Here is a 6,832-nt window from a genome sequence, read left to right on the forward strand (position 1 = left end):
AGGGAACCCCCACAAGACATCAAAAGAGAAGACCAACCCTTAGACACATAGTAATTCACCCACACAAAGTAGGCACAAAAGAAAAAATCCTACAGGCAACAAGAAAGAAGGATCAGATTACCTATTAGGGAAAACCAATTAGAATAGCAGCAGATCTATCAGCAGAAACACCATAAACAAGAAGGGACTGGAGCCCTATATTCAAAGTCCTCAAAGATAAACAATTTCAGTCAAGAATTTCCTATCCAGCCAAGCTCAGCTTCATCAGTGATGGAGATTAAAATCCTTCCCAGACATCCAATCCCTAAGAGATTATGCAGCTTCCAGACCAACTCTACAGGAGACACTTAAAAAGATATTAAGTACAGAAGAAAGAAAAAAAAATGACCACATACTTTCCAAGAGAACAGCAGAGCACAGAATCAACAGAGAACACAACGCAACAAGAAACTTGAAAACACACACATACATTAACCACAAAGCTAAAAGAAAGCAAGCAAAGAAAAAACTTTGTAAGAACCTCATGACAGCGATAAACAATCACATTTCAATAGTCAACCTGAATGTGAATGGACTAAATGCACCACTGAAAAGATACAGAATGGTGAACTGGATAAGAAACCATGACCCATTTATTTGCTGCATCTAGGAGACTCATCTCACTAGAAGGGACACAAACAGACTCAACGTTAAAGGATGGAAAACGAGTTTCCAGACAAATGTATCACAAAAGAAGGCAGGAGTTGTGATCTTAATAACAGACAAAACAACCTTTAAGCTATCAAAAATTTAAAAAGATGCAAAAGGACACTACATAATATTAAAAAGTTGAATTCATCAACCAGAAATATCCATCCTAAACATATATGCACCCAACACAGGAGCGTCAGAATTTATAAAGCAACTACTAAGTAAACTAAAAAAAGATATTGACTTTAACAATATTATAGCAGGGGACTTGAATACCCTACTAACAGCTCCAGATAGATCATCAAGGTAAAGTATCAATAAGGAGATCCAGAACCTAAACTTGACATTCAAACAAATGGACTTAATAGATACCTATAGATTATTCCACCCAACAACTACAGAATATACATTCTACTCATCACCGCATGGAACGTACCCCAAGATCAATCACATCCTTGGCCATAAATCAAGCATAAACAAATTCCATAAGGTTTAAATCTTGCCATGCACATTCTCAGACCACAGTGGAATAAAAATAAATGTCAACACCAACAAAATTTCCCCAAAGCCCACAAAGATATGGACACCAAACTGCATGATGCTGAAACAACTACTGGATCAACACTGAAATCAAAGCAGAAACTAAAAGATTCCTAGAAACAAATGAAAATGAAGAAACATCTTACCAAAATCTCTGTGATGCCATGAGACAGTTCTAAGAGGGGAATTTATAACTCTATGAGCTCACATCAAGAAAACGGAAAGATCACAAGTGAACAACCTAACAAATCACCAAAGGGAGGTGAAAAGAGATGACCACCAAAATCCCAACTTTAGCAGAAGAATCTAAATCACCAAAATATGGACCCAAATACAGGACATAGAAGACAAAAATATCATAGAAAACCAAAAGTAGGTTCTTTGAAAGAATTAACAAGATTGATAGACCCCTAGCCAGGATGACCAAGAAAAAGAGAGAAAAAGCCCAAATAAACACAATCAGAAATACAAAATATCAAATCACAACTGACCCCAAAGAAATACATAAGATTATTAGAGATTACTATGTACACCTATATGGAAACAAACTTGATCACCTAAATGAAATGGAGGATTTTCTGACATCACACCGCCACCTCAGATTGAAACAAGAAGACATTGAGACACTAACTAGACCAACTCAGGAAATTGACTCTGTCTTATGAAAACTGTCTACAAAAAAAGCTCTGGACCGGATTACTTTCCTGCAGAATTCTACAAAACATACAAGGAGGAGCTGATACTGATCCAATTGAAAGTATTTCAGGCAATTGAGAAAGATGGAATTCTCCCCAAATTATTTTACAAAGCTAACATCACACTGATACCCAAACTGGGTAAAGACTCAACAAAAAAAGAGAACTATAGGCCAATATCCCTTGAAAACATAGATGCAAAAATCCTCAACAAGATTCTGGCAAATCGGATCACAAAAACAAATCTCAAAAATCATCCACAGTGACCAAGTAGGCTTCATCTCCAGAAAGCAGGGCTGGTTCAACATTCACAAGACCATAAATGTAATTAAAAACATCAGCAGATATAAAAACAAGAACCACATGATTATCTCATTAGATGCAGAAAAAGCTTTTGATAAAATCCAGCATCCCTCCTTGATAAAAACCTTCAAACACCTAGGTATAGAAGGAACATACATCGAAATAGTAAGTGCCATCTACAATAAACGCCCAGCTAACATATGGCTAAATGGACAGAAGCTGAGAACATTTCCCCTGAAAACTGGAACAAGACAAGTCTGCCTACTCTCACCCCTCTTATTCAGTATTGTGTTGGAAGTCCTAGCTCGGGCAATTAGACAAGAGAAGGAAATCAGGGGAATCCAGATAGGAAAAGAGGAAGTCATATTATCCCTCTTGGCTGATGAGATGATCCTATACCTTAAAATCCAAGAGAATCTGTCAAAAACCTGCTTGCACTGATAAAGGACTTCGGCAAAGTCTCAGGGTACAAAATAAATGTGCAAAAGACAGTTGTATTCCTATACACCAACAATAAGCAGGCAGAGACCCAAATTACAAGCACAATCTCATTCACAGTAGCCACCAAAAAAGTGAACTACCTCGACATCTTCCTAACCAGAGAAGTGAAAGACCTTTACAATGAGAACTACAAAACGCAGCTCAAAGAAATCCAAGAAGACACAAACAAATGGAACAATTTGCTTATGCTCATAAATAGGAAGAATCAACATTGTTAAGATGTCTGTCCTACCAAAGGCAATCTACAAATTCAACGCAATACCCATTAAGTTACCAATGTCATCTTCTCAGACTTGGAAATTATAATACAGAAATTCATATGGAAACATAAACAACCACGAATAGCCAAAACAATCCTTAACATAAGACACAAAACAGGAAGTATCACATTTCCAGACTTCAAACTTTACTATAAGGCTACGGTAATCAAAACAGCCTGGTATTGATACAAGAACAGGCACATAGACCAATGGAACAGGATAGAGATTCCTGAAGCAAAGCCTCAATTCCTCAACCAACTCATCTTTGACAAAGCCTCCAACAAGAAGCCCCTTTAAAAAGTGGACAAAAGACATGAATAGACACTTCTCAAAAGAAGATATACGGGCAGCCTACAGACACATGATAAAGTGCCCAGCCTCACTAATCATCAGAGAAATGCAAATCAAAACCACATTGAGATACCACCTAACCCCAGTAAGAATGGCCATCATTAATAAAGCAAATAACAACAGATGCTGGTGAGGATGCGGAGAAAAAGGAACGCTTCTTCACTGCTGATGGGAATGCAAACTAGTGCAACCTCTTTGGAAGACAGTGCGGCAATGTCTGAAAAAACTAGAAGTTGACTTTCCATATGACCCAGCATTTCCCCTATTGGGAATATACATCGAGAATCTCAAAGCATTCTACAAAAAAGATACCTAAGCCGGACTCGGTGGCTCAGCCTGTAATCCCGCGCCTTTGGGAGGCTGAGGTGAGTGGATAGCCTGAGCCCACGGGTTCGAGACCCGCCTGGGCAGCGAGACCTCATCTCTACAATAAAATCAAAAAATCAGCCGGGCGTGGTAGCACGCGCCCGTAATTCCGGCTACTCGGAAGGCTGAGGCGGAAGGATCGCCGGAGCCCGGCAGGTCAAGGCTGTGGTGGCCAGGAGCGGCCACTGCACTCCAGTCTGGGCGACAGTGAGACTCCAACTCAAAAAAAAAAAAGAGATACCTACAAACATATGTTTGTTGCAGCTCTGTTCACAACAGCAAAAACATGGAACCAACCATGTTGCCCGTTGATGCCGGACTGGATAAAGAAATGTGGTACATATACACAATGGAATATTATGCAGCCATAAAGAAGGACAAACATGAACTTCGCAGCAACTTGGATGGATTTAGAGTTGATCATACTCACTGATCAGTCACAGAAACAAAGAACAGAGTACCATATGTATTCACTCATTAGTGGTTCTTAATAATTATTATAATACTATAAGAAAGAGATTGGCAGTAGTGGGAAACTGTCAGGGGAGGTGAGGTGGGATTGGCAGTTGTGGGAAACTGCTAGTGGAGGGAGGGGCATACCTCATCAACAAGGGTACCTGCATAATCATCGTTTGTATACCTAACCCTGAATTGTACCCCACGTCTTACAATTTAAAAAAATAATAATTCAACCATTACTTCACTAAGCCATGGTCACCATGTTTCCTTGCCTTGGCCACCTCCACTGTCTTGAGAGGGTGAATCTCTTTCTCTAATTTACATTTTACATAAACTATATTTTCTAAATTAAAAAAAAAATTCAGTGAGTTTCTGCCTCTACAGCAGCCTTTCTTCCTTATAGGTTGGCTTATTATTGGACAGGGAGACGCCTATCACATGTGCTGTATATTCCTTTCTCCAGGTTGGTAGCAAGACTGTTTGAAATTAGCCCGTTTGAGCCCTGGACAACGAGGGATAAAGTGGAGCAGGTAAGGCGTGTGGTAAACATCCGCCAGGGTAGGTGCTGGCAGAGAGCTGCAGGGAAAGTTAGGATCTATTTCTGTTCGCTTGCTTGGATTATTCCCACGCTCTTGTCTGCTGTTTCTGCAGGGAGGTCAACCCCTCGACCAGGCACTGACACTCACCCGCTCTCATCCTGCTCCTGGCTTCGCCTTCTGCCTGACATTATCAGTGTTTTCCCCACTGGATTCTTCCCATCAGCACAAAAGCATGCCTGGTGTCTCCCCATGCCTTTTTAAAGTAAAACTAAGTCCTCCCTCATGTGTGTCTCTTCCGGGCACTTTCCTGTTTGTGTTCCTTCACATCCTAACTCCTCAAAAGAGCTGTCGATCCCTGCCATTGACAGTTTCTTCATCTTTTCTTTAACTACGTCAATCAAGCTTTTATTCCCATCTCTCCCCCCATCAAAGGTCACCCCTGATCTCCTTGTCACCAAATCCAGTGTTACCTCTCAGACCTCATCTCATGCGTGTGCTGGTGCTTCTAGGGAGAATGCCAAGTAATACGAAAATGTAAAAAAATGATCCTATACCAAATACTGTATTCCATCTCTACCTTTGAATACCTATGGACTGTATATTGGCAAGAGAAGCCAAGTTGTCCTCTGAACGTGGCCTAGAAGCTAAACTGTAGTGGAGACGAGCAAAGAGTCCTTAGGAACAGTTGGTTTTCTAGCTGTGTGATGAGCATGAGTCTACCAATTGAGTGTACTTGGAGCAAAAAGGCTATTGGACTGTTTTTCAATGGATAAGGAACAGATTCGACCTTATCTCTTAATTTCAGAAGTCAAAGCTGAGTCAGTCTATGCTTTAGTCCCAGTTTTATTCCTGCACCTTCCTAGTAAGCCTCCCTAAATACCTTTATAAGGTATTTTATTTGGTTGTTTTGAAAACACCATTGCTGGCCATAAGCTGGGTCAGTAGGCCCACAGATAGGTGGATTTGATTTGAAGACTTGGGCTTCCCGCTCTGGATTTACGCCTTTTTAAATCTGTGGGTAGATTGGCTCATCTAGTGCCAATGCCTCGTGCTCATGGCTACTACTGGGGACATTGAGCTGATATTTGGTGATCTTGCCTTTTCCTCCCCTCTTAAGCCCTCTTTCTGTGTTCTACTTTTAGATAGTTGCATGAAACAAAAATTGCCACGTGCTCTTGGAAGGAGCTAAGTAACTGCAATGGGACTCAGGCCAGCTCGAGTGTTTAGATGTTGGCTGTGTTGGCACTTGGAGTTGGTGGCCAGTTTTCAGCCTTCTCTGTGGTCTCTGTTCTCTCAAAGATTCACATCCCAGACAAGACATTGCCTCACCTGCCCGGCTTAGAAGACCTTGGCGTTCAGGCAACCCCACTGGAGCTCAAGGCCATCGAGGTGCTGCGGCGTCACCGCACATACCGCTGGCTGTCTGCCGAAATCGAGGATGTGAAGCCGGCCAAGACGGTCAACGTTTAGTCGAGCAGCCCTTGGGTCTTGGTGTTGTTTGGGTCTCCTCGCTAGTGACCGGCCTACATTCTTTAGAGAACCCTGTACACAGCAAATAAGGTTCCTCTAGTAAAAGATCTGAGGTTGAATTCTGCAGTATTTCCTTTCTTGATTTATAAAAGGAGAAATTTAATCATTGAGAACTTCAGCGTAATTTTCTTTAGATACGAGTTTAATGACATTTATTGTTTATTTTCTGAAATGCCAGAGGGTTTGAATTTCCCTACGTCAGGCTACTTCTAGCATATGTCCTAGCAGACAGGGATCCCTTTTTAATGTCTAATTATTGTGAAGACCCAAGTGTTGTGTCTAAATCTCCATTAAATGAGAAAATATACAGTGTTCCTTAGCTAATCTGAATTTTTTCACACCTAGGATATGTTTTTGCAATTTATTTCAGTAATGTCTATAAACATTTTTAAAATCGTACATATATGTAAAAACATGGTCGACATGGGTTCTCAGACGCTTGCAGCAACTTCACAGTCTTCTTGGATCTGAGCTGTCTGCGGCCTCCAACCCCATGCTGTTAGGACCACATCTGGGTTATTTCAGATGCCTGTCTCTCTCTTCCAGGAGGGGCCTCATCCTCTATGTCAGTGATGCCAGCACTTACGAATCCGGACCT

The 6,832-nt window shown here is 41.1% G+C and overlaps 1 pseudogene across 1 annotated transcript in view; it reads left to right on the forward strand.

The window, feature by feature from the left end:
* Positions 1-6,546, forward strand: part of LOC103275549 — a 41,663-nt pseudogene extending 35,117 nt beyond the window's left edge. The window contains exons 11-12 of the transcript XR_002481263.1: positions 4,629-4,695; positions 6,004-6,546. The product of XR_002481263.1 is annotated as an NADH dehydrogenase [ubiquinone] 1 alpha subcomplex subunit 9, mitochondrial-like (transcript). The remainder of the gene's footprint in view (positions 1-4,628; positions 4,696-6,003) is intronic.
* Positions 6,547-6,832: the final 286 nt, after the last annotated feature.

The sequence above is a fragment of the Carlito syrichta genome, unplaced genomic scaffold (genome assembly GCF_000164805.1).
Source record: "Carlito syrichta isolate Samal-C Ts95f unplaced genomic scaffold, Tarsius_syrichta-2.0.1 Scaffold315540, whole genome shotgun sequence".
NCBI classification, from domain to species: Eukaryota; Metazoa; Chordata; class Mammalia; order Primates; family Tarsiidae; genus Carlito; species Carlito syrichta.